Raw genomic sequence first — 27,153 nt, forward strand, 5'->3', positions numbered from 1 at the left:
TGCCTACTCAGTGCTTTGAATACAACCTGCTTCTCCTCGCTTTGTTTTCCCCAAGCTCTGAGAGGGGATCCCTAGATTGCTGATTAAAAGCTATTCAGCAACAGCCTGCAAGTGCTACACTGATAACATTCTCTTTACTGATTCATCAGGGCTGCCCTGGTGCAGGTGGGAGCCTGTTGCTGAGTCTCTCCAGACAAGTATTGTCAGCTCTGACTTGAGCCTGCAGGATCTTGTGGACAAAGAAGCTTAAGGGAGGACGGAAAGTATCCCAGGGCAGTCTTGTCCCAGACTCACCCTTGCTTGAATTACCTTCGCATTTTGTGCTTGGCTCACCAGAACACTGCTTTCCCTTGTCAATTTCGTGAAGTGAGTAGGAGGCTCTATGGTGAACACTGTGTGCTCCTGGTTTAAAAGAGAAAGAAGTGAGAGGTTCTGTACAGTTCTGCAGGGATTTCAAAGCTAACCCTTGATGACTGTGTTAAGGGAAGGCAGGGCTCACACGCAAGTGAGCCCTCAGGGCTGGAATTTCCTTTGATCAAAGTGCTGGCCTGAAAAGACCACTGGACTCAGAAGCTTTGCTTCCAACTTCACAGCTTTTTCATCTATAAAATCATGGGGAAACCTTACTTAATTTCCATTGCTTCTTACAAGTGTAAGATTTCGAGAAGCATACCCCAAGTCATTAATAGTTCTCATTCTTGATCAGTGAAGTGAATAGAGAAACCAAGGGAGAAAGAGCGTCCTTGGGTCCTTCTACCTCCATGCTTTAACCATGCTCATGGATAGGAAGAATCAATATTGCAAAAATGGCCATACTGCCCAAAGTAATTTATAGATTCAATGCTATCCCCATCAAACTATCATTGATTTTCTTCACAGAATTAGAAAAAAAAACTATTTTAAGTTTCATATGGAACCAAAAACGAGCCTGTATAGCCAAGACAATCCTAAGCAAAAAGAACAAAGCTGGAGGCATCACTCTACCTGACTTCAAACTATACTACAAGGCTACAATAACCAAAACAGCATGGCACTGGTACCAAAACAGATATATAGACCAACGGAACAGAACTGAGGCCTCAGAAATAATGTCACACATCTACGATCATCTGATCTTTGACAAACCTGACAAAAGCAAGCAATAGGGAAAATATTCCCTATTTAATAAATGGTGTTGAGAAAACTGGCTAGTAATATGCAGAAAACTGAAACGGGATCTTTTCCTTACACCTTATACAAAAATTAACTCAAGAGGGATAAAAGACTTAAATGTAGGCTCTAAAACCATAAAATCCCTAGAAGAAAACCTAGGCAATACCATTCAAGACATAGGTATGGGCAAAGACTTCATGACTAAAACCTCAAAAGCAATGACAACAAAAGCCAAAATTGACAAATTCTATCTAATTAAACTCAAGAGCTTCTGCAAAGCAAAAGAAACTATTATTGGAGTGAACAGGCATCCTATAGAATGGGAGAAAATCTTTGCAATCTATCCATCTGACAAAGGGCTAATATCCAGAATCTACAAGGAACTTAAACAAATTTACAAGAAAAAAAAAAAAACACCCCATCAAAAAATAGGCAAAGGATATGAACAAACACTTTTCAAAAGAAGACATTTATGTGGCCAACAAACATATGAAACAAAGCTCATCATCACTGGTCATTAGAGAAATGCAAATCAAAATCACAATGAGATCATCTTCTGCCAGTTAGAATGGTGATCATTAAAAAGTGAAGAAACAACAGATGCTGGAGAGGATGTGGAGAAATAGGAACAATTTTACACTGTTGGTGGGAGTGTAAATGAATGCAACCATTGTGGAAGACAGTGTGGTAATTCTTCAAGGATTTAGAACCAGAAATACCATTTGACCCAGCAATTCCATTACTGGGTTTATACCCAAAGGATTATATATCATTCTACTATAAAGACACATGCACACATGTATTTACTGCAGCACTATTCACAATAGCAAAAAACTTGGAACCAATGCAAATGTTTATCAGTGATGTGAACATGTGGGTTGAAATGTGGCACATACATACCATGGCATATATGCCCCATGGAATACTATGCAGCGATGCAAAAATATGAGTTCATTTCCTTTTCAGGGCCATGGATGAAGCTGGAAACCATCATTCTCAGCAAACTAACATAAGAACAGAAAACCAAACACTGCAAGTTTTGACTCATACATAGGAGTTGAACAATGAGAACACATGGACACAGGGAGGGGAACATCACACACTGGGGCCTGTTGGTGAGTGGGGGGTTAGGGGAGAGATAGCATTAGAAGAAATACCTAATATAGACAACAGGTTGATGGGTGGAGCAAACCATCATGGCAGGTGTATACCTATGTAACGAGCCTGCATGTTCTGCACGTGTATCCCAGAACTTAAAGTATAATTTAAAAAAGAAAAAATAAAAAAAAAGATCTATCTAAGGTGCTGAGGAGCTGGAGGAACCAAAGTAATTTATCTGCAAACAGGAAAACTTCAGAAAATGAAAAAGTGTGCTCTTAATATTTCCATCAGGACAACAGGCCTGAACTAGAACAAGGCAAAGAACTGTGTCTTTGAATACAAAACTACTTGTTACTAATATATGAACATTCTCACTGAGGCTTCTTCACGGTTTTTACCTGAAGAACAGAACTGATGATTACATGGAGAACCTTGTTCTGACCCCTAAGATGAAGTGGGTGGGTTTTGATTTCTTGTTACCAAGGTAACCTCTTTCAACGAGCCTTGAAAAGATAATTACTCAGTGTGAAGACTTTTGCTTTGCATGGCACAGCAATACAGTTCACAGACAATCATTTACATAAGAAACAACCAACACACACAGAATTACCTTAATTTTATGAAGTGCAACTATTCAGAGCCTAAATATATACCTTTAAAAGAACTTAATCAGCATTAACTCACCTTAACATATTAGATACGATTTTAGAGCTCTAAGGAATCAAAAATAAAAAGCTTGCCCAATTCTTCCCCATTTTACAAATGATGCTGAGGCCTAGAAAAAAATTAAATTATAAGCTCAGTCATCTCAGAGCATATTAACAGCAGAACTGGGACTAAAAATTGAGTTTCCTGACCCCTGTGTTCTTCTCATCACTTTGTGTATTTTTATAGCTCTCCACCCATGAGGCAGACTATATTTTTAAAATATTATTTTTAGAAATTAGTAACTGAAAATAATTCAAAAATACAGAGAAGCATAAATTACAGTAAAATATCATATAGTCCTTCCATTCAGAAATAACCATGGGTTAATTTTCCATATACATCCTTCCAGGCACCTTTCTACAAACAGATCCTATCTTTTTAAAAGAGGACGAGAGATCACATTGTACTGTATTTTAACCTACTTTTTTCCTTTAATATTTTATTGTAAATATGTTTCATGTCATTAAACTTGCATTTATGGCAGCATCTTGTTGACATAGTTTATTTCCATCGCAGTAGATTTTACACATGCAATGTGCAGACTCAGTGAAATTGAATCTCAAATTGGGCCTACCCTGAATTTCTTATGCCCAAAAGTCAGCCTCAATTTGCTCTAAACACTACTCTAGTAAATCCTGGAATCCCAAAAGAGAAAAACCACCGTAGTCACGGCCTAAGCTGTCCATAGCTCTTAGACAGCAGGAAAGTTACTCAGTGCTGTTTATAAGAGAAATGCATATTAAAATTGCAATTACCATTTTTCTCTTATTAACTTGGAAAAGGTCAACAAGCCTGACAACACATTATATCAGAGAGCATGCAGCGTGGGGAAATCAGCACTTTTATGTATTGCTGTGGGAAAGAAAATCGATAGAGCCTCTATAGAGAGAAATTGGGCAAAATCTGCTAACATTACAAGTACCAACATCCTTCAATTCAGCAATATCTTTCTAATTCTAGGAAATATTGGTCGTATTTATCATCCAAAGTGCAAAATGATATGTGCTTGAAGTTATTGATTGCATCATAGTTTCTAATCAAGAAAGATTGAAAGTATCATAAATATCCATAAATAGGGGATTGGTGGGCTTATCCATAGAATGCAAAACCAAGCAGCCATAAAGAATGTGGCCTTTTGCATATTCATGTAAGGCAAGTTTCAAGAAAGTGGGAAAAGCAGAAAAGCAGGATGATACACACAGTGTGTTTCCATTTATGTAAGATAAAGAATGTATTAACTTTCTCAAGAATACACAAGAGTCTCCTTTGTCATCCAGAATCTTGGGTACAATGGAAACTGATATCCTTAAACACACAGCAAGTTGGGTTCAAGTTTCGGCAAATCTCTACTGATTAGCAGCAAACAAGTTGTGTTTCTCATGTCACTTTTGCCGTTCATACAATAGTCTGCTTTTTCTCTTCTCTCTTTTTGTTTTTCCTCCCATAGATGGCTGTTTTCCTCATCAAAGAGATTGGGCAAATTGAATAGTGTTTAGTAAAAACTAGAAAACGGTAACTTTTGTGTGAGGATAAGACTGTGATTCTCTAGTTCAACACTGCATTTGTCCTTTTATAAACAAAACTTTTGATCTGAGCCCTAAATTAGTGCACCAGGCTCCAACCAAATAATGAGGTTGAAAACAGAAGGAAGGTTACTGTCACCATCTTCTCAATTGCTGCTCATTACTGGTTATCAGGGACTTGGGCAAATAAGTTCTCCTGCAAATAGAGATTGAGTGACTGATACTAGAAGCCTGGACTTAGAACCTTGTTATATCCTCGGGATAATGAGCCAAGTGCCTTCCCTAATGCCTTTCGTAGCCACACACAGATGTTTTCCACACAGGTTCTGACCTTTAAAGTGTAAAGCATTAACTTTCCTGTTATAAGAAAGAATCCAACTGACTGCAACCAGTGACTATCATTCTGCAAAAGGATGGTCCACAAATCAGGTCATCAGACCTGTTGATATCCTCCATTTGTCATGGCTTTGTCTGCTTTCTTTACATCGTCACTCCCATAGCACATAATTTGATGTCTTCTACACTTTCATATCTTGTGCTAGAAGTGTAAGAAAAACAAATCATATCTTTAGATAGCTCAGCCAGCTTTTCAGAGCTTTAGTGATCGTCTGTTTGATTTTTTGATGAATCTGGAAACCATCATTCTCAGCAAACTGACACAGGAACAGAAAACCAAACACTGCATGTTCTCACTCATAGGCAGGTGTTGAACAATGAGAATATGTGGACTCAGGGAAAGGAGCAGTTAAGGGGCCTAAGGAAGGGACAGTGGTGGGTGAGGGATAACATGGGGAGAAATGCTGGATATAGTCAAAGGGGGAATCGAGGCAGCAAACCACCTGATTATATATGCACCTGTGCAACAACCCTGCATGACCTGCACATGTACCCCAGAACCTAAAGTAAAATAAAAATAAATAAACAAAAGAAATCTACAAAAAGAAAAAAAAAGTTTCTACTTCTATGTGTCCATGAATTGCTGAGGGCAAGAAACTCAAAACCCAAGTTCTCTCAGATGAAGGTTTGCATTATTCTTTATGCCACCTGATGTCCTGGAAAATACTGTCAGGATCCTTTTCATAACCTCACAGCACTCACATTTACATAATAAAAGCAAATGCCAGTGATTCTCTGCCTGCGTAGTTTTTCTTGCCTGTGTACAAGGCAAACCAAAGCATCAGAGATCTCCAGAAGCAGTCCCTAAGCAATGGTGAACAGGAAGTTGGTTTGTCAAACCTAACGATTTTGGTTTCCTCATTCTTCATTTGTGATTACTTAGGCACGCAGACTCCCAGAGTTGTCCACTGAATTACACTCCAGCTGTCCAAAGTGGGGAACTGCTGGTTCATGCACATAGTTACAAATGCAGCAGAGATGAATGAGATAGTAAGAGTTTCCTTCCCAGTAATATGAGATAATAAAATATCAAAAGAAATCCCAGTTAATAATACACATATCAACCAATACTCAATTTTTAAAGCATTTTTTTGGTAAAATTTATGGACAAGCTAGCTGTTGAAAAAATAAGACAATTCCTTGAAAAGCGGAAAGAAAGAAAAAGCCAAATTCAAAGAAGTAAACAATGCTGAAACTAGCATTATCACTGTTTGTCTCTGATCTCAGGCGTTCTCCATGTCAAATTTTAGTGAGACATGTGATGGGGAGCAGGAAAAAAATCCTGGACCCAAACTGGGTGGGAGTGCTGAAAAAAACATTCAACATAAAGCTGGGACCTTCAAGAGATAATGCTCTCAGGTGTAGACAAGGAAAAAAACCCTTCCAAGAGGAGAGAGGATGGTGATCCATTCATGTCTCATGTCTTGGCCTTGGTGATGGGAGAAACATTAATAATAATAACTTTTTAAAGAAACTTCCTTAGGAATCTCTGACCATAACTACCATCAGAAGGTTAAGAGCAGAATTACCTTAATCTATGAGTTCTGAAACAATCCATGCCCTGGAATGTAAATTAAAGTGTTCCTGGGTTAGTAGTGTGTATAAGAAACCAGCAAAAACCATGGTACATCCTTTTTAGAAGGCTATCATCTTGACTCAAAACTCCAAAGCATTCCTAGAGACAAAGCTCCGAGAAAAAGGAGCTCACAGTCAAATATTATCACATACAGGAAACAAGGTAATGTGGGTGACAGGAAAAACAAGATAATCATACTGGCAATGGCTACCAATATTGGAATTAATAGATACAGAACACAAAATAATTAGGGTTAATACATGGACAGATATAAAAGCATTGGAAATATGATGAAGAAAGAAAAGACACCCAATATTGACCAGGTATTTTTGAAGAAGAAACATATAGAACTTCTGAAGAAAACTGTCATGATTAACATCAGAAGTTTCATGGGTGGGGGAAGCATGGGGTTAGAGACATCCGAAATGAAAGTCATGCATGAATGGGAAAGCGGATCTGAGAAAAAGTACAAGGAGATGTGTGGAAGAATGCAGTGCAGAGAGACGGCAGGAAGGAGCATAGGATGGAGAGATCCAATATGTGTAATCAAGGTTTCAGAAAGAAAATCAAGAGGCAGTGGGCCAGAAGCAATAGCTGAAGAGATAATGCCTGAGAAACTTCCAGAGCTGCTTGCCAAAAGGATTACATTAATTGTCAGATGCAGAAACCACATTTATACCAATCAGCAGAAATAAGAAACTCGTAAGTAGACATATCCTTGTAAAACTATATAACATATTTTTATTTAAAAAAAAATCTTAGAAAAAAGACAAATCTATGACAACTAGAAAGAGAGGTGCTGCCTCAATGACAGCCAAAGGCATGGGACTGTGGAATACACTTTCAAAGCACTAAAAGAAAAATAACTGTGAGTATAGAATTGCACAGCTAGCAAAGATTAACTTGGGAGGAAAAATAAGGTTAAAGACATTCTCAGACAACCAAAATGGAGACTATTTTGCCAAAGGATCTTAACTACGGAAACCTCAAAAAGAAAAACAATGAGGCCTGGAAAATCTAAGACAAAAGAAGGAATGATAAACAAAGAAAATGATAAGCATGTCATAGTAAATGTTTGGGGTTAAAAAATAAAGTTGAATTAAAATCCTTGACAGCAGCAGTACAGAAACTAGGAGCTAGTGAATGAAAGTAAAACATTCTACAGTAAAATCTTATTTTGTTCATGAGAAGCCTAAAGATTATGCTGAATCTTAGACCTTGTTAAACTTACATTCCATAGGTGTAGCATTTTCAAGGGGGCATGCAGAAGCCTTCTGAGAATGGGGATACTCTGTGTCTTGATCTACATACTGGCTGCAGGAGACTGTTCATTTGTGAAAAGCTGCAAGTTGTGCACTTGTAAGATATGCATTTTTCAATATGTAAATTATACTTTTTTCTTGTAAATTTAAGTTCTTAGTAAAAATTCAAAGCACAAAAGAGAAATCACTAGAGTGACTATTTAAATAATAGAAATAAGGCATATAAATAGGATATACCATTTCAAAACCAGGAGCGAAATAAGTGAATTAGAGAAACACTATAGAAGAGTTAGTGCAGATATTAATAGTAACCAAAATAGACTTTCTACACAAAGCATTAGCAGTGTTAAAGTAACTTTTTCCAATTCTGTGAAGAAAGTAAATAGTAGCTTGATGAGGATAGCATTGACTCTATAAATTACTTTGGGCAGTATGGCCATTTTCATGATACTGATTCTTCCTAGCAGTAAGCATGGAATGCTTTTCCCTTTGTTTGTGTCCTCTCTTTTTTCCTTGAGCAGTGGTTTGTAGTTCTCCTTGAAGAGGTCCTTCATATCCCTTGCTAGTTGTATTCCTGGGTATTTTATTCTCCTTGTTGCAATCATGAATGGGAGTTCACTCATAATTTGGCTCTCTGTTTGTCTGTTATTGGTGTACAGGAATGCTTGTGATTTGTGCACATTGATTTTGTATCCTGAGACTTTGCTGAAGTTGCTTATCAGCTTAAGAAGAATTTGGCCTGAAACAATGTGGTCTTCTAAATATACAATCATGTCGTCTACAAATTGAGACAATTTGACTTCTTCTTTTCCTAATTGAATACACTTTATTTCGTTTTACTTGCCTGATTTCTCTGGTCAAAACTTCTAATAATATGTTGAATAGGAGTGGTGAGAGAGGGTATCCTTGTCTTGTGTTGGTTTTCAAATGAAATGCTTCCAGATTTTGCTCATTCATTATGATATTGGCTGTGGGTTTGTCCTAAATAGCTCTTATTATTTTGAGAAATGATCCATAGATGCCTAGTTTATTGAGAGTTTTTAGTATAAAGGGCTGTTGAATTTTGTTGAAGGCCTTGTCTGTACCTATGAGATAATCATGTAGTTTTTGTCTTTGGTTCTGTTTACGTGATGTATTTTGTTTATTGATTTGCGTATGTTGAACTAGGCTTGCATCCCAGGGATGAAGCTGACTTGATAGTAATGGATAAGCTTCTTGATGTGCTGTTGGATTCAGTATGCCAGTATCTTATTGAGGATTTTTGCATCAATGTTCATCAGATATATTGTCCTGAAATTTTCTTTTTTAGTTGTGTCTCTGCCAGGTTTTGGTATCACTGTGATGTTGGCTTCATAAAATGAGTTAGGGAGGGTTCTCTCTTTTTCTACTGTTTGGAATAGTTTCAGAAGGAATGGTACCAGCTCCTCTTTGTACTTCTGATAGAATTTGGCTGTGAACCCATCTGTTCCTGGACTTTTTTTGGTTGATATGCTATTAATTGCTGCCTCAATTTCAGAACTTGTTATTGGTCTATTCAGGGATTTTATTTCTTCCTGGTTTAGTCTTGGAGGGTGTAAGTGTCCAGGAATTTTATCCATTTCTTCTAGATTTACTGATTTATTTGCATAGAGGTGTTTGTAGTAATCTCTGATGCAGTTTCTTCATAGCTTTGATGGTCTTTACAATTTGGTATGTTTTTACTGGCTGGTACCAGTTGTTCCTTTCCATATTTAGTGCTTCTTTCAGGAAGGCCTGCCTGATAAGGCAGGCCTGGTGATGACAAAATCCCGCAGCAGTAGCTTGTCCATAAAGGATTTTATTTTTCCTTCATTTATGAAGCTTAGTATGGCTGGATGAGATTCTAGGTTGAAAATTATTTTCTTTAAGAATGCTGACTATTGGTCCCCACTCTTTTCTGGCTTGTAGGGTTCCTGCCAAGAGATCTACTGAGTCTGATAGGCTTCCCTTCATGGGTGACCTGACCTTTCTCTCTGGCTGCTCTTAGCATATTTTCCTTCATTTCAATCCTGGTGAATCTGACAATTATGTGTTTTGGGGTTGCTCTTCTTGAAGAGTATCTTTGTGGTATTCTCTGTATTTCCTGAATCTGAATGTTGGCCTGCCTTGCTAGGTTGGGGAAGTTCTCCTGGATAATATCCTGAAGAGTGTTTTCCAACTTGATTTCATTCTCCTCATCATTTTCAGGTACACTGATCAAATGCAAATTTGGTCTTTTCACTTAAGCCCATATTTCTTGGAGGCTTTGTTCATTTCTTTTTATTCTTTTTTCTCTACTCTTGTTTTCTTGCTTTATTTCATTGAGTTGATCTTCAGTCTCTGATATCCTTTCTTCCACATGATTGATTTGGCTATTGAAACTTGTGAATGCTTCATGAAGTTCTTGTGCTGTGTTTTTCAGCTCCATCAGGTCATTTATGTTCTTCTCTAAACTGGTTATTCTAGTTAGCATTTCATCTAACCTCTTTTCGAAGTTCTTAGCTTCTTTGCATTGGGTTGTAACATGCTCCTTTAGATTGGAGAAGTTTGTTATTACCCACCTTATGAAGCCTGTATCTGTTAATTCACCAAACTTATTCTCCATCCAGTTTTGTTCCCTTGCTGACAAGGAGTTGTGATCCCTTGGAGGAGAAGAGGCATTCTGGTTTTTGGAATTTTCAAAAACCTTTTTGCATTGGTTTCCTCCCATCTTTGTGGATTTATCTATTTTTGGTCTTTAAAGTTGGTGACCTTTGGATGGGGTCTCTGAGTGGACATCCTTTCAGTTGATGTTGAAACTATTTCTTTCTGTTTGTTAGTTTTCCTTCTAACAATCAGGCCCCGCTGCTGCAGGTCTGCTGGGGTTTTCTGGAGATCCACCCCAGATCCTGCTTGCCTGGGAATCACCAGTGGGAGATTCAGAACAGCAAAGTCTGATGCCTGTTCCTTCCTCTGGTAGCTTCGTCCCAGAAGGGTACCTATTGGATGCCAACTAGAGCTCTCCTGTATGAGGTGTTTGTCAGCCCCTAATGGGAGGTATCTCCCAGTCAGGATACACAGGGGCCAGGGAGCCACTTGAGGAGGCAGTCTGTCCCTTATCAGAGCTCAAATGCTGTGCTGGGAGATCTGCCGCTCTCTCCAGAGCTTCCCAGCAAGGACGTTTAAGTCTGCTGAAGCTACCAGGTACCCACAACCGCCATTTTTCCCATGTGCTTTGTTCCAGGAAGGTGGGGGCTTTATTTGTACTTTCCTGATGGGCTGCTGCCTTTTTTTCAGAGATGCCCTGCCTGGCAAGGAGAGAATCTGTTGACACAGTCTGCCTGCAGAGAACTTGCTGAGCTGCCGTGGGCTCTGCCTAGTTCAAACTTCCTGGTGACTTTGTATACACTGTGATGTTAAAACTGCCTACTCAAGCCTCAGCAATGATGGACACCCCTCTCCTCACAGAGCTCAAACATTGCAGGTCGAGGTCAGACTGCTGTGCTGGCTGCAAGAATTTCAAGAGAGTGGATCTTAGCTTGCTGGCCTTCATGGGGGTGGGACCAGCCAAGCCAGATCACTTGGCTCTTGGCTTTAGCCCTCTTTCCAGGCACTTTCCGAGGGGTGTGAACAGTTCTGTCTCACTGGTGTTCCAGGTACTACTGGGACATGAAAAATGAAATGCAACTTGCTTGGTGTCTTCCCAAACAGTTGCCCAGGTTTGTGCTGGAAACCCAGGGCCCTAGTATTATAGGTACTAGAGGGAATCTCCTGGTCTACTGGTTGTAAAGACCATGGAAAAAGCACAGTATCTGTGCTGGAGTGCAGGGGACAGTCCCTAATGGTTTCCCTTTGCTAGGATAGGGAGTTCCCCAGCCTCTTGCACTTCCTGGGTAAGGTGACACCCCACCCTGCTTCAGCTTGTCCTCATTGGGCTGCATCCACTGTCCAACCAGTCCCAGTGAGATGAACCAGGTTCCTCAGTTGGAAATGCAGAGATCACCTACCTTCTGTGTCTATCTCACTGGGAGCTGCACACTGGAGCTGTTCCTTCTTATTTGTTTTTTGACATAATTCAGTTCCTTTTGATTGTGAGACCAAGATTCCTTGTGACCTGTCTGATAAGAGCTGTCCCCAGGTTCTAGAGGCCACCAGTTTTCCTTAACTTGTGGCCTCCTTTCTCCGTATTCAAAGCCAGCAATGACAGATTGAGTTCCCCCCATATTTTGAAACTCTTCTTCTTCCAGCTTTCTCTCTCTCCCCAGGTGGGAAACGTTCTCCACTTTTAAGGACTTGTGTGATTAAAGTGAGCTCAAGTGAATAATCCAGGATATTTTTACCCTATCTCAAGTTCTGTAACCTCAATCACATGCAAAGTCCCTTTTGCCATACATGTGAGGTGACACATTTACAAGTACCAGGGATTAAGGCATGGACATCTTTGGGAGATTTCTTACTGCTTACCACAGTAGGAAAGAGGGGTGGTTCCCACAGTCTGGGTCTCATAGTTTGGGAACCAAGTAAGCACTTTAAGCCGCAGAAAAGCCTCAAGTGGGGGAAGGAAGGAGAATGGTTCTGTTCTTTCCTTTATTCCTGCTCTCCCTTCTCTGCCTTCACTGCCTAGATGTCAGGATCCAAGCCATGGGCTGAGGAAAGCCAAGGAGGCAGAGCAGCCCTTCCTAACCGAGCTGTGGGGTATCTGAGTGCATTCCAGTGCATTCAATGCTTAAAGAACACTTTCATGGTTTCTTCAGGGTTCCCTACAGGGTATTTCTCTCCTACAGCTCTCTAGCAGAGGAGATTCATCTCTATCCAGATGGCAAATGTACACTGAGAAGAAATGCAGGAAGTCAGTCTGAAGGGCTCAAGCACATGGCAATAGGTGGAGTTGCAAGTGAGGACTCAACTATATGAAATGGGCTGTGTAAAAGAGTGGGAGACAGCAATGAGGGGCTGTGGATCAGGGACCGGGAAGAGGTTCAACTATCCAATGGGCTCTAACACAAAGTCTTAATTTCATCAAGGGCGGGGGTTTCCCTAGAAGCAGACACTGAGAGGAAAATTCAAAGGCAAACTGTTTACCTGGATGTTTTCTGCCACACCAGCAGAGACATGGGGAGCTTACATAAGGAAGGGAGGCATCCTGTAAGGTGTGCATTGTTACATCAACTGAGTAGTGGACAACTGAAACTTCATCCCATGGGAGAGTCAGGAAAAGCAGTGTGAAACACAGTGCAGAGCTAGCTAACCTGAGGGGCAAGGGAGTTGGGGAACTCACACATCATCTGCCATCACTCACTGGCTGAGTGCCCTCTTGGGGAGTGTTTAATGCTCCAACACTTCTGGCTTGGGTGGGCAGAACATCCTTGTTTAAAAAAAGTCCCCAGTCACAGAATTGCAGGGCAGGCATCTAAAGTTATCAGCTGCACACTCACATAGTAGACTTCTAGACAAACAAAAGATGTGTCCAGGCCTGGGGTGAAATGAAAGGGAAGAGTAAGAGAAAAGTATGCATGCTGTTGCAGTGCCCTTTAAGGAATAGAATCTATCCCACAATCTGGATAGGGATAAATCTAGAATGGAAAAGAGGGCTTCAGACTAGAAAGATACCAGGTTCAAGAGGACAAGAATATATAGTGACTGGGGAGCCATGACTTGTATGCAAAACAGTAGCAATAAAAACCAAAATGTATAATAGCTCATTTACATGGCCCAAGAATGAGAGCAAGAGCTGTGGGGAATGAATAAGGCAGAGGTGAGCAAGCCTTTATGGAGAAAGACTGGCTGGGACCGGGTCTTCATTGGATGGATCAGAGCTAGCAGAATGCTTTGCATCATTTGTTTTGGTAACCTCTTTCTGCTGTGACATTTAATTAAAGCTAGAGGGAAAATGAATGTGGCCACTGCATGAGAAGGGGTATCTTCCAAGGTGCATTCTAGGCACGGCCATGGAGCACATGGGGCCGTCCTGGAGCACAGGATGAATGCTGTTTGCTGTATGCTGAGACTGCCTGGGAAGAAAAGATCCCACAGCGGTATTTCAGGGCTGAAATGGTTTTCTCAGCTCCTTTTTCCTAATTTGCTGGAGACTGGTCCAGAGAAAGTAATTAGAGTTGCTTTGGTAATGTGTTTGCTTTACCACTTTCAATTAAGGCCAAGAATAGAGTGAGAGGAAGAGAGAGTGAGTGCACAACGGTGGAAGCATTTTTTATTGCTCCCACCAGTTCTCCATGCAAACTTGCACAATATTTTCTTGGTTATTTTAAACTAATGAGCCCCCAAGTTGTTTTATTTTAAGCAGCTTCGTTCAGGTATAATGAACCTACAATACGCTGTACATACTTAAACTATGCAATTTGGGTAAGTTTTGACATATACATACATGATGAAACCACTGCACAATCAAGATAGTGAATATGTCCATGATTCAAAAACGTTCTTTGTGCTTTTAGAAAACCCATCCTCCAGCCCCTCCTGCCCCTACAGGCACTCTGAACCAGACAAGCACCTGCTTTCTGTCACTACAGGTTCGTTTATATTAGTAGAATTTTATGGAAATGCAGCCACACAGCATGTACTCTTTTGTGTATCTGGAATTATCTTGAGATTCATCTATTTTTTTATGTATCAATAGTTCATTACTTTTCATTGCTGAGTGGTCTTAAGTTTTCAAGATTACAAAATCAAATATTTCTTTAATTTTGAGACATAGTCATTGCATCATCTTCTTAGGGCTGCCTTAATGAATTACCACAAGCTGGGTGGCTTTATACAACAGAAATGTATTATATTGTATTACATTTCTGGAGGCTGGAATTCAACATCAAGGTGTCAGCACATTCCCCTGGAAGGCTCTGGGAAAATCGTACCCTTCTCTGAGCTTCTGGTATTGCTGGCTGTCCGGGGTATTCCTTAGCCTGCGGGTCCATCATTCTCATCTCTGCTTGTATTATTCATGGTGTTCTGCCTTGTCTCTGTCTCTGTCTCTATGTCTCTCCACCTCTTCTTAAAGTGACACCAGTCATATTGCATTAAGGGCTCACTCCATTCCATTATGACCATATCTAAATTAATTACATCTGCAATGGTTCTATTTCCAAGTAAGTTCACATTCTGTGGTTTCAGAAAGGACTTGAATTTGTGGGGGATGGCCTACAACACCGGACAGACATCCTACTTCATTGAGTGTTATATGGTTCTATTGAATTAAGTCAGGAAAGGAGTTAATACCTTTTTTTTTTTTTTTTTTCTAGAATTCTTGACCTATCTTGAGATCATGTGAGCTAGGAGTCACATTTTCCAAAGTGTATTCCAAATAATTACACATAAAGTCACATTCTCTAAAACTATGATAGTGTGGTCAAATAAGTTTGACGAAGGCTGTTTTTCTTTAAGTGTCTTTATTGAAGGCTTATCAAATCTTCAACATATACAACTAGAATAAACTTGGCTCTTTTCATTGCCTTTCTCAGCACAGCATTGCCTTTAGAAGAGCTGCAAAGGAACTGAAAAGCAATTTAAATCTTCTTTGCAGAACTCTTAAAAAAAAAAGAGGGAAAATATACTACATTATGTACAGTAGAAATGCCCCCAAGATCCTTATCTGCTCCCACAAAGCCAACTGATCGCCTTGCAGCAACTGTCCCCATACTGTGGTTATCTGCTGAAAAAACCTCCCCAAACCTTTCTCCCAAAATATAATCTAAGCTAACACTGTCTCATCTGTCCTCTTCTCCCCTCCCACCTCCCCAAATTCCTTTTTTAATAGAAAAATGGAAAGCTCTCTGCCCTTTCTAACTTAGAAACATTCAGCTTTTAGGAACTCTCTGGTTTCCCTTCCTAACGCAAACACACTAAAACTGTCTTAGAATGGACAAACGGAGGGATGGTAGAAGATTGTCAATCATGAGAAAATCTGCTGAACTAAGTGGGGCAGGATGAACCAAAGGAGTCATGAGAGAGGACAATGGCAGACACGCCAAGAAGATGATACCACTATCTGTTCTAAGTCCAAACCTCAAAGATTTCTGGAGAATTCCTGAACAATGAAAATTGTTATCTTTGATCCCTCTGATTGGCCTACTCAAAAAGGTAGATCATCAGCTTAGATCATCCCTTCCAGATCATCAGCTTAGGCAAAAATCGTGCAAACAAGATGCACTGTTTCTAGACTGCCAACGGTTTATTTTTCTCCTCTGTCTTATGACTCCCATTTTTGCGTTTGTTTTCTGGCTCATTCTACCAACCGACTCCTCATGTGAGTAAACAATATGACTGCGAAATAAACTAATAAGCATGCTGCAGAATAGCTAACAAACATCTCTGAATTTTTCTTTGATAAAAAACTTTTTTTTCATCTCTGCACATAAATGATACTTCACAGGGAATATCCAAGGAGGGTATGCCTTGTCCTCTAGCTCTTTTGGAAGCTCTACACATGCCTTTAAAAGACTTTTCAGTGACACAGAGCAGGCTTCAAATGCTTATGCAAACACATTCAATTGCTAGTGTTCTTACCAGCCAGCTCTGCGGACCCCAGTGTTTTCAGTTGGAAGCCACTAAAAGGTAGCCGAGCAGCCCACTGGACAACTACCATATACAGGATATACTCAAAGCACAAGGTAATTCTTCCTACTTTCTTCCCTTTAATAGAAATTCTCTGCTCCTGGGTGAAATCTTGGATAGGTTTAATGAATTAGGCGGTAGACAGGATCATGGTCACTTTAGCACATAAAGGCTCAATTTGGAAGTTAGAATAACCGGTTCTTGATAGTAATGAAATGTTTGTGCAAAAGTTAGCGTACCATCTTCCATTCCCTAGCTAGGCCCACTGTGGCCGGATCAGTTTCAGGAGGTGGGTGGAAGCAGGGGTGGTTCTACTTCATTCTTTCCCTGCAATGTTCCCTCCTCCTGCAGTGACTGGCTGCAGGGAAGAGCATGCACTGTGGAAACACCACCTTCTGACTTACTGGGTGTGTTCTTCACCTTATGTCATGACTTTCTGGTATCAGGTAAGTAGTTGCCAACACTTTCTCTTAGGAATGCACTTGTGGGCTTTTCCAGATCCAGGCCCCATAATGTAGACCATGTTTCTTCTTTGGTTGGTCCCAATGTGTTCAGTTCATGGTCAGATGCTCACTGCTGGGGGTCTCTTCATCCCTTTGAGGGAGTCCCCTTGCTGATGGTCTGAAATAGCTCCAGGGGCACTCTCTTTCTTCCAGAGTCAATGGCTGGTCCATGGGAGACACTCACACACGCTGTGACCCGTGGTGGACAGGGAATGCGCTCACTTTCCATATGCAAAAGCCACCCACAGACAACCACCAAAGGGTCTCAGCAGCCCTTCTCTGACCTCTGAATTTATTGGGTTAAGAGGCAGATTTCCATATCCTGGGTCTCCAAAGTTTAAGGGGCTGCATATAAAGTTCTGAATGACCTCATTGAGCTCTTCTCCCCAAAAACTAAGATTGAAATGAAAGAACAGGTAATGTCTCTACAACTTCCAGCAATACAACGTTCTCTAAATACTCATTTAAAAATCCTCTCTCTACATCTGCACTCTCTTAAAACTCTAGATGAGGTGCTCAAAAGTTTCGAAGATGGTTTTTCTTTTCTTTTATTTTTTTGAGACGGAGTTTCACTCTTGTTACCCAGGCTGGAGTGCAATGGCACCATCTCGGCTCACTGCAACCTCCGCCTCCTGGGTTCAAGCAATTCTCCTGCCTCAGCCTCCTGAGTAGCTGGGATTACAGGCACGCACCACCATGCCCAGCTAATTTTTGTATTTTTAGTAGAGACGGGATTTCACCATGTTGACCAGGATGGTCTCAATCTCTTGACCTCGTGATCCACCGGCCTCGGCCTCCCAAAGTGCTGGGATTACAGGCGTGAGCCACCGTTGAAGATGGTTTTTCTTTGTAAATGCTGCATGTGATGAGCTGGTGCCTCACTTTGGAATTTCATTCTAATATATCTTGGTTCTCATTAGAAATTAATTTTAAGATCCTGTTAGAATAAGACATGTGTTAAAGGGCAAAAATGTTAGCACATCCTTTCTCTGATAAAGAATGCCAGAAATTGGACAGGCCCAGCACTGTGTGATCTTTCTCTTTGAAGCTGTACTGACCTGATTTTCTATGTATAATATCATGTAGGAAAAAAAAGAAGACCCATGCAAATGTAAAAACAAAAATCATGACTCAGCAAAAATGAAAGTAACAAAGTTAAATTTTAGGTGCCTTTTTGAAGTTTAAATAGTGCATTCCAAATTCCAAAATAATTTTTGAGATAAAACATTTTTAAATAATTAATTTTAAAAACTACTTTAAGAAACAATCCAGATGTTCAGAATAAGTGGCTTATTAAACTCATAAAAGCAGCTTATATTTTGGATAACTTGACAGTAATTACAAATAATCATCTAGCTCTACATTTGTTTTCTCTTTTATTCATATATAATATATTCACATATAATAACTAAATATTTATGGGTTACATATGTTTATTACATACATAGAATATCTATTGATCAAGTCATCACCTTGGATATTTATCATTTTTATGTGTTAGTATCATTTCAAGTCCTCTCTTCTAAGTACTTTGAAATGTACATAACATTGCTGCTAAGTATAGTCACTCTAGTCTGGTATTAAACATTAGAACTTATTTCTTCTATCTAACTGTATGTTTGTACCCATAACCAACCTCTCATCATCTCCCCTCCCCACCCGCCCCTTTCCCAGTCTCTGATACCTATCACATTATTTTCTATGTTCATGAGATAAGTTTTAAGTGCTCCCTGAAATAGCTCCAGGGACACTGTCCTTTTTCCAGGATCAATAGCTGCTCCACAGGAGACACTCATACATGCTGTGACCCATGGCAGACAGGAAACGCACTCACTTCCCATATGCAAAAGCCACTCACAGACAACCACCAAAGGCTCTCAGCAGCCCTTCAAGATCTCTGCATGAGTGAGAACATGCAGTATTTGTCTTTTGGTGGCTGGTTTATTTCACTTAATATAATGGCCTCCAGTTCTATTCATCTTGTTGCACATGACATTATTTCGTTATTTTTCATGGCCAAATAGCATTGCATTTTGTATCTATATCCCATTTTTTAATCTCTTCATCCATTGATGGACAGTTAGGTTAACTCCATAACTTTGCTATTGTGCAACTTCCTATGATAAACATGTGAATGCAAGTCTATTTGACAGGTTGATTTTTTGTTTGCTTGTTTGGATAGGTACTCAGTAGTGGAACTGCTGGGTTGTATGATAGTTCTATTATTAGTTTTAGAGAAATCTCTATACTGTTTTCCATATTGGTTATACAAATTTATATTCCCTCCAACAATGTATAAGAGCTCCCTTTCCTCTGCATCCTCACCAGAATCTGTTATTTTTGTCTTTCAGTAATAGCCACTCTAACTGGGCTGAAATAATATCTCCTTGTGGTTTTGATTGCATTTCCCTGATGATTAGTGATATTGAGAATTTTTTCATAAACCTGTTGGCCATGTGTATGTCATCTTTTGAGAAATGTCTATTCATGTCCTGTGCCCATGTTTTAATGCATTTTTTTCACTGTTGAGTTGGATATCAGTCTCCTGTCTGATGAGTAATTTGCAAATATGTTCTCCCATTCAACTCTGTTAATCGTTTCTTTTGCTGTACAGAAGCTTTTTAGTTTAATATAGTTCCATGTATTTATTTTTACTTTTGTTTTCTGTGCTTGTGCAGTCTTAGCCATAAAATCTTTGCCTAGAGTGATTTTTGAAGTTTTTCCAATATTTTCATCTAGTAGTTTTATAGTTTTGGGTTTAAGTCTTTAGTCCATCTTTAGTTGATTTTTGTGTATACAGAGACACAGGGGCCCTGCTTCATACTTTTGCATATGGTTATCCAGTTTCCCAGCATCACTTATTTAAGAAGGTATCCATTCCCCAGTTCATATTCTTGGCAGCTTTGGCAAATATCAGTTGACTGTAAATATGTGGATTTATTTATATGTTCTCTATTCTATTCCATTCATCTACATATCTATTTTTATACCAATAGCATACTGTTTTGGTTACTAGAGCCTAGTAATATGATTTGAAATCAGATAGTGTAATCCTTCCAGCTTTGTTCTTTGTGCTCTAGATAGCTTTAGTTATTTGGGCTCTTTTTTGGTTTCATACAAATTTTAGAATTTTTCTGTCTATTTCTATGAAAAATGATGTTGCTATTTTGATAGGAATTACACCGAATCTGTGGATTGCTTTGAGCAGTGTGGTTATTTTGACTAGATTGATTCTTGCAATCCATGTCTTTCCATTTATTTGTGTTGTAGATTTCTTAATAGAGATCTTTTACCTCCTTGGTTAAATTTATTACTAGGTATTTTATTTTTCTTGTAGCTGTTGTAGGTAAGATTGCCATGTTAATTTCTTTTTTGGCTATTTCATCCTCATTAGCATATAGAAAAGCTATTGACTTTTGTAAATTGATTTTGTATCCTGCAACTTCACTGATTTTTTTTTTATAATTCTGTAATGTTTTTGGTGAAGTCTTCTGGTTTTTCTAGGTATAAGATCATGCCATCTACCAAAAGAGACAACTTGATTTCTTGATTTCTTTTCCAATTTGGAAGTCAATTTTTTTTTTCTTGCCTGATTTATCTGGTTAGGACTTCCAGTACTATGTTGAACAGAACGGTGAAAGTGGGCATCCTGGTCTTGTTCTAGTTCTTGGAGCAAAGGCTTTCAACTTTTCTTGACTCAGTATGGTGTTAGCTATGAATTTGTCATATACGATCTTTATTATTTTGAAGTATGGTTATTCTATGCCTAGTTTGTTGAGAGCTGTTATCGTAAAGGGTGATGGATTTTGTCAAATGCTTTTCCTGTGTCTACTAAGATGATCCTATGGTTTTTGTCCTTCATTCTGTTGGTGTGATGTATCATGTTTATTCATTCATATATGTTGAACCACTCTTGCATCCCTGAGAAATCCCACTTGATCGTTAGGTATTATCTCTTCGATGTGTTGTTGGATTCAGTTTGCTAGAATTTTGTGGAGGATTTTTGCATCTATGTTCGTCAGAAATATTGACCTGTTGTTTTTGTTGTTGTTGTGTCCTTAACTGGTTTTGATATCAGAGTAATGCTGCCCTCATAGAATGAGTTAGAGAGGATTCTCTTCTATTATTAAAAAATTTCAATTGTGCTATACAGTTAAAAATAAAAATTAACCAAACATTTTTATGGCATGCCTTTTAGTAAGTGTGTTTTTAGCCTCATTTTAAAAAGTCTGAAACACCACCTATATATTAAGAAGAGTCATTTCTGAGTCGTAGGATTGTAGGAAACTTTCAGTTTTTACCTAATTTAGTTTTAGGTCACATTTTTCTGCATTACCTGATTTTTTACATTGAATATTTTCCTCTCTTATAGTAAAAAGAAAAATTTTAAACATGTTTTAATTGAAATAAAGTGTATTTCTTTCAAAAATTTGCAGTCTTTCAATCAACATGGTTGTGCTTGAATTTACTGTTACAAAATGCAATAAGAATTTTTCATTTTAACCATAATTTTGTTTCAATTCTGAATTGGGTGGTTTTATATTTGAATATGTCTTTAACAATTTCTTAAAATATGAACCAAACCACTTGTAAATAAGTCTATTTATAGTCTCATAATTTGATATATATTTCTTTTATTCAGTGGCTATAAACCAATTGTATGCAAAAAAAAACAGCTATGAAATTCAAATTTGTAAACATTTTTCAATCACACAATAGAAAAAAACCCTTAAGAACTGGGCAGCTTAAGTTCCAATTAAATAGATCGCTTATCAATATTAGATATATGCATTGCATCTGTTTTCAATAATATATACAGATTTCTACTCTGTGTGTTTACTTAAATATGTATTCTATGTTCATTGTAAGATTACTATATGCTTGACTTATATCAATTCTTCCTAGGCCCCATAGGAGGAACTTTATCTGCTAATGTTACATATTGAAGAAAGAGGAGAGAGACACAGCAGGGCTTAATATGTGCAATATATTCTTAATCAGTCTTCCTTGGGAATCATAGAGCTTATGGATGTGGAGTAAATGTGCAGCAAGAGTGATCTGGTATACCATTATCTTTTAATTGGAGTTTCTATTCCTGTCACTGTTTCATTTGCTCACCATAATAGCTTAAACCGTAGCAATTGGCAGAAGCAACACTGTTGGTTTGGACTGTAGACAACAGGACACATGCAAGTCTTTTATTTCCAAAGAGGCTTGGAGAGGAATTTCGGATTTTGCATAGATTTTGCTTGGGGAACCAATTAAATCTGAAAATAGCTAACTGCATGTAAAGCAGATTCCTGAGGAGTCTTTGCATCCAAGCAACACCTGATGCATCCTTCCCAACTCCTTTTCTTATTTCTTTCATATCTAGCTGAAGGTTATTTTTTTTTACCAGTTTAAAAGTCTATTTTTCTGCTAATATTATATAAGAAGACTGAAAAATTGAAAGCTTTGTGTTTGTGTGTTAATGAGCCAACACATCAATCCATTCATACATAAAATGTGAGCAGACAACTTTGTCCTTGCATAATAGATGGTGAAATTTCTGATAGTACTTGTCTTTGTTTGGAGGCAATTCACAAATGGAAATGGGAAATGCCGAGCCTGGCTAGCCTAGACAATTACATTTCTATTTCTAAGTTGCCTGTCTCTTTGTGCAACTAAGAGTTAAGTACTATCCTTATAAAGAACAACGGAGTTTGTTCCCAAACTCATTTATACCAGTTTTCAATTTCTGAAATTATGCACTCCTTAAATGTCATGTGAAGACAATGAAATATGAGTGCAAAGAGTTTTTTTTAATAAAACTTAGTTGAATACTTTGGAAAATCTCAATAAAGATGAATAACTTAAAATTTGCTATGAATTAAAAATGATGGCGGCTGGGCGCGGTGGCTCACGCCTGTAATCCCAGCTCATTGGGAGGCAGAGGAGGACGGATCACGAGGTCAAGAGATGGAGACCATCCTGGCCAACATAGTGAAACCCCGTCTCTACTAAAAAATACAAAAATTAGCTGGGCGTGGTGGCGCGCCTATAGTCCCAGCTACTTGGGAGGCTGAGGCAGGAGCACTGCTTGAACCTAGGAGGCGGAGGTTGCAGTGAGCCAAGATGGCACCACTGCACTCCAGCCTGGCATCTGGTGACAAAGCAAGACTATGTCTCAAAAAAAAAAAAAGATACGATTGTAAAAGATTGGGGAGAAAAATGTTAAAGTAGGAAAATTCTGTACTCAAATTATTTCCCCTTGTTTTTTCTATGTGTTGTCATTGTAATTTCATTATTGTTCCTTTCTTTTTTTTTTTTTTTTGAGACGGAGTTTCGCTCTTGTTACCCAGGCTGGAGTACAATGGTGTGATCTCGGCTCACAGCAACCTCCGCCTCCTGGGTTCAGGCAATTCTCCTGCCTCAGCCTCCTGAGTAGCTGGGATTACAGGCACGCGCCACCGTGTCCAGCTAGTTTTTTGTATTTTTAGTAGAGACGGGGTTTCACCATGTTGACCAGGATAGTCTCGATCTCTTGACCTCGTGATCCACCCGCCTCGGCCTCCCAAAGCGCTGGGATTACAGGCTTGAGCCACCTCACCCGGCCTATTGTTCCTCTTTAAAGAAATTTAAAAAAAAGCAAAACTAATAGGTGAGTCAGAGGATCGTTCATACAAGAAACATTAAGCATTCCTGAGCACTGGGGATTAACTCATCCACTTGTAAGATTCCTTTTGAATCCTATGCCCAAAGAGTCTTATTTAGGTGGTGTAGGCACAATAAGATATGTGCATCTGGATTTTGAAAATTATCACAAATAAATCCAATACAAGGTAGGCTGTTGATTGACGATCCTTCTTGAATAGATCATATCGCTGACACCATTATTTTTCCAAGACTTGCCCTATCCAATAAATCAACTCTAGAAACTTTAACACCATGAACAAGCCATTCGTTTGAGAACAGAGACCATGCGTTATACTTACTCCAATCCTCCGAATTCAGCTCCTGGCGCTGTAAAAATAGCACATGGATTGAGAGCCAGATGTCGTGTTCTGCAGAGAGCCGGTTTGGTAACAAGTTTCATCTGTGTGACTGTTCAGTGCCTTGATGAGCTGAGAGGTCTGGTGTGGAGGAGGGCTGGAGGAAGGCTAACCCTTTCTGGAGAGGATCTTTGGGAATGCAAAGAACAACTTAAATATCAAATTCCACATCAAAAATTAGCAGTGTTGAATTTGATATAGCTCTTGGAATGACTGAATCAGAGCTATTACCAAGCTTCAAACCAGCAAAGATTTGCACAAATATGGGATTCATTGAGCAAATCAAGTGCAGAAATCATTCAGACATTCAACATTTTAAAGGAATGTGAACATTTGCTATATATAAAACACGGGTCTGTTCACAGGAGAAATGCAAATGTGAACCAGAGGTGCCTCCGTTTCTGGCATACAACCTGTGGAAAGAACCACATCTCATCTTTGCATAGCAGATGATACTTATACTGAGCATTTTACATTTTTCTAACATTTAAACCTCCCAGCAGCTCTATGAGATGCTGCTATGATTCCCAGATTATTCTGCATAACAGTCTGCAGATTTCCAAATATATTCCCACAAATTATCTTATTTGATCCTCACAACGGCCCATGGGGTAGGCTTCAAATATCCTCCCTTTGCATACAAGGAAACCAAGACTCAAAGAGGTTAAGTAACTTTCTCAAGATCACACAGCTGGAAAGTAAAAGAGTTCAGAATCAAGATCTAGCCAAGTGCTTTCTTCCTCACGCTGTGATGAAAAGCTGGCTTGCTTGAAGTGACCACATTATTTGTGTCTGTTCAGGCAGATTTATAAAGCTAAACTCATCATCTATTTTCCTTCTCTCACAAAATACCCAGCATCTTCCTATGACAAATGCAAATGTGCTAAGGGCTTCTGAGAAACCAATTGTTTTAGAAACCACAAGGAGGAACAATGTTATCTTTTTCAAAAATCTCTCTCTCAAAAAAAAAAATCTGTACCTTATTTCTAATTTCATGGGTCCCAACCCCCTGCAGATTGTGGAAACATAGATTTAGAGTGGCTGACCTCATGGTCCACTCCACTTACCTGCAGGGAAGACTATCTTCGAAACAAACAAAAAATATAAAACTTAAAAAATTATTCTATTTCCGAAGAGTAGAGAAAAAAAAACCTCAGAATGAACTGTAGGTGTGAGGCTGGTTGCATTTCCCCAAAACAGCCACATCAATAAATCCTTCCCATCTGCTCCTCTTACAAGGTGACTTGACACTCCTCCTATGGAGGCATGAGTCTAAGTCCTTCTCCTTGATGCTGGGCAGCTTTTGTGACTTTAGCAGAAGTGTCATTACACAGCTTACAGAGCTAGGTCATAAAAGGTGATACAGTTCCCACCAAGTCTCTTGGCTCCTTGTGAAACCCAACCATCAAATTTGCCAGATGAGAGAAATCACATGGTGAAGTTCTGCCTAAATACTCCAACCAACAGACAGCATTCACCAGCAGACCTGTGAGTGAAGACAACTCCAGAGGATTCCAGCCCCAGTCATCAAGACACGCCTCTCCTTTCAGGCTTTCCAGCTGAGCTTTCTGACATCTGGGAACAGAAGCCGCCTTGCCAAACCTATGCCCTGTCCAAACCCCTGACTGACAGCACCCATAATCATAACAAAATGGGTATTTTACGCCACTACATTTTGAGGTAATTTGTTAGATAACAATAGATATCTATTGGGCAACAATACATAAGTAATAAAAGACTGAGCTTTCTATCATTTATCTTGATTTTAATATCAGGCTTTCAGGATAATTGAAGCACTAAATATGAGGCTGTTACGTGTGATTTAAGGATGTTAGAAGTCCAGATTTACAGCTTCTAGTCATTGTAGTAAAATTAAAGTGATAGGTGTGTTCAAAATAAAAGGTGAAAAACTTAAAAAACAGTGTGTAATTGCTAACCACCCATCACTGAATAAGTAAGCAAACAATAAAAAGAAAAGAAATGGTGAAAATCAAAGTAGAATTCAAACTCGATATATTATAGAAAAATAGAGAAAATGTCTTTTTTTAAATGACCTACTGAGGGACACCAACGCCACAATTATAGCTGAAGCTTAACTTTCAAATTACAAAATACCTAATTACATTGTGTTTAAGCAAAATATAAACCAATAGGTAAACTAATTAGAAATGGATTTCATTTTCATATCACTTGTTCATGCATGTAATGTTACTGTTTCTTTTCCCTTCTCCTTAATATGAGAAATGGAAAAATTAAAAGAGTTGAAAAGAAATTTTTAAAAAATTACTTTAGAGAAATATGTATATATATTTTACTTTTGTGTTTGAATTTTAGCTGCTTTAAAAACTTAACAAGTGCCCAGCAACTCTAGTTTCAAAAAGCTGTAAATGTAAGAGTAGCTTAGGCTTGTGACCTCATTGTCCACTCCACTTACCTACAGGGAAGACTACCTTTGAAACAACATAAATATACAAACTTAAAAAATAATTTTAGTTCCAAAGACTAGTTAAAAAATATATCATAATGAACTATAAGTGTGTGGCAGGTTTCATTTCCCAAATATAATATAAAAAATATACAATAATGAAACAGGCCAATCAACTATACCATTACTGTGTTGTAGGATATCTGCTGTCTGACTCTCTTGTTTAGCTCTTGTCTCAGAGATAGAGGTAGATGAACTTTGGAGAAAATGGGCTGAAGAGGGAGACAGAATCATAACAATCTGCTTCTCCTTTATCTCCATTTAAAGCCATGGTATTGATGGATCCCAATGCAAAAAAGCTGTTCTCTTTGTAGTCTCTCTTTACGGTTTTGTAATACTCAATTAATATTGAGAAAATTTTTGCTCAGCAACTTCCTTCTAACTTTGGTATCTGAAATTTTCTCTCCTCAGAATTTACAAACAAAATATAAAACTTCTGGAAAATGTAACTGTTTTCACCCTTCCTGACACTTTCACAATACTTCGTGCCCTCACAACCCAGGAACAATAGAAAATCTCCAGGAAAAAATCACTACGTGCTTCTGCAACTCATCTCTGTTTTCAGATTTGCCAAATGCCACAAATCTAAAACTTACAGATAATTCTTCTTTCTTCACTAAAATGCTTGACTATATTAAGATCCTGTCTTAAAAAACAAAAAAGAATGGAGTTTCATGTGGCTTAATAGAAAATACATGTTCAATAGGATTAATCAAATTACAAAGCAACACCAAAATATGAATAACGGGGAAGTCTAGTTATTAGTCAGGGCCTCCTCTTCCAAATCAAGAGATAGGCAGTAATGCTGCCTCATGGTGTCCACTGCAATCACCTAAGGATGTTTGAAGATAACCTACCTGTGTAATCAAACCCAG

At 38.7% G+C, this 27,153-nt stretch overlaps 1 long non-coding RNA gene across 2 annotated transcripts; it reads right to left on the reverse strand.

Moving 5' to 3' along the window:
* LOC118154052 (uncharacterized) lies at positions 1-25,109 on the reverse strand. Of its 2 annotated transcripts, none has more exons than XR_013536339.1 (3): positions 24,861-25,108; positions 23,737-23,922; positions 1-402 (listed from the first exon to the last, which is right to left on the reverse strand). It is a non-coding gene; the product is annotated as an uncharacterized LOC118154052 (long non-coding RNA). The 2 variants fall into 2 exon arrangements; XR_004743979.3 differs by lacking the exon at positions 1-402 and adding an exon at positions 15,150-17,699 and having other exon boundaries at positions 24,861-25,109.
* Positions 25,110-27,153: the final 2,044 nt, after the last annotated feature.

Source organism: Callithrix jacchus, chromosome 5 (assembly GCF_049354715.1).
Source record: "Callithrix jacchus isolate 240 chromosome 5, calJac240_pri, whole genome shotgun sequence".
Classification (NCBI taxonomy): domain Eukaryota; kingdom Metazoa; phylum Chordata; class Mammalia; order Primates; family Cebidae; genus Callithrix; species Callithrix jacchus.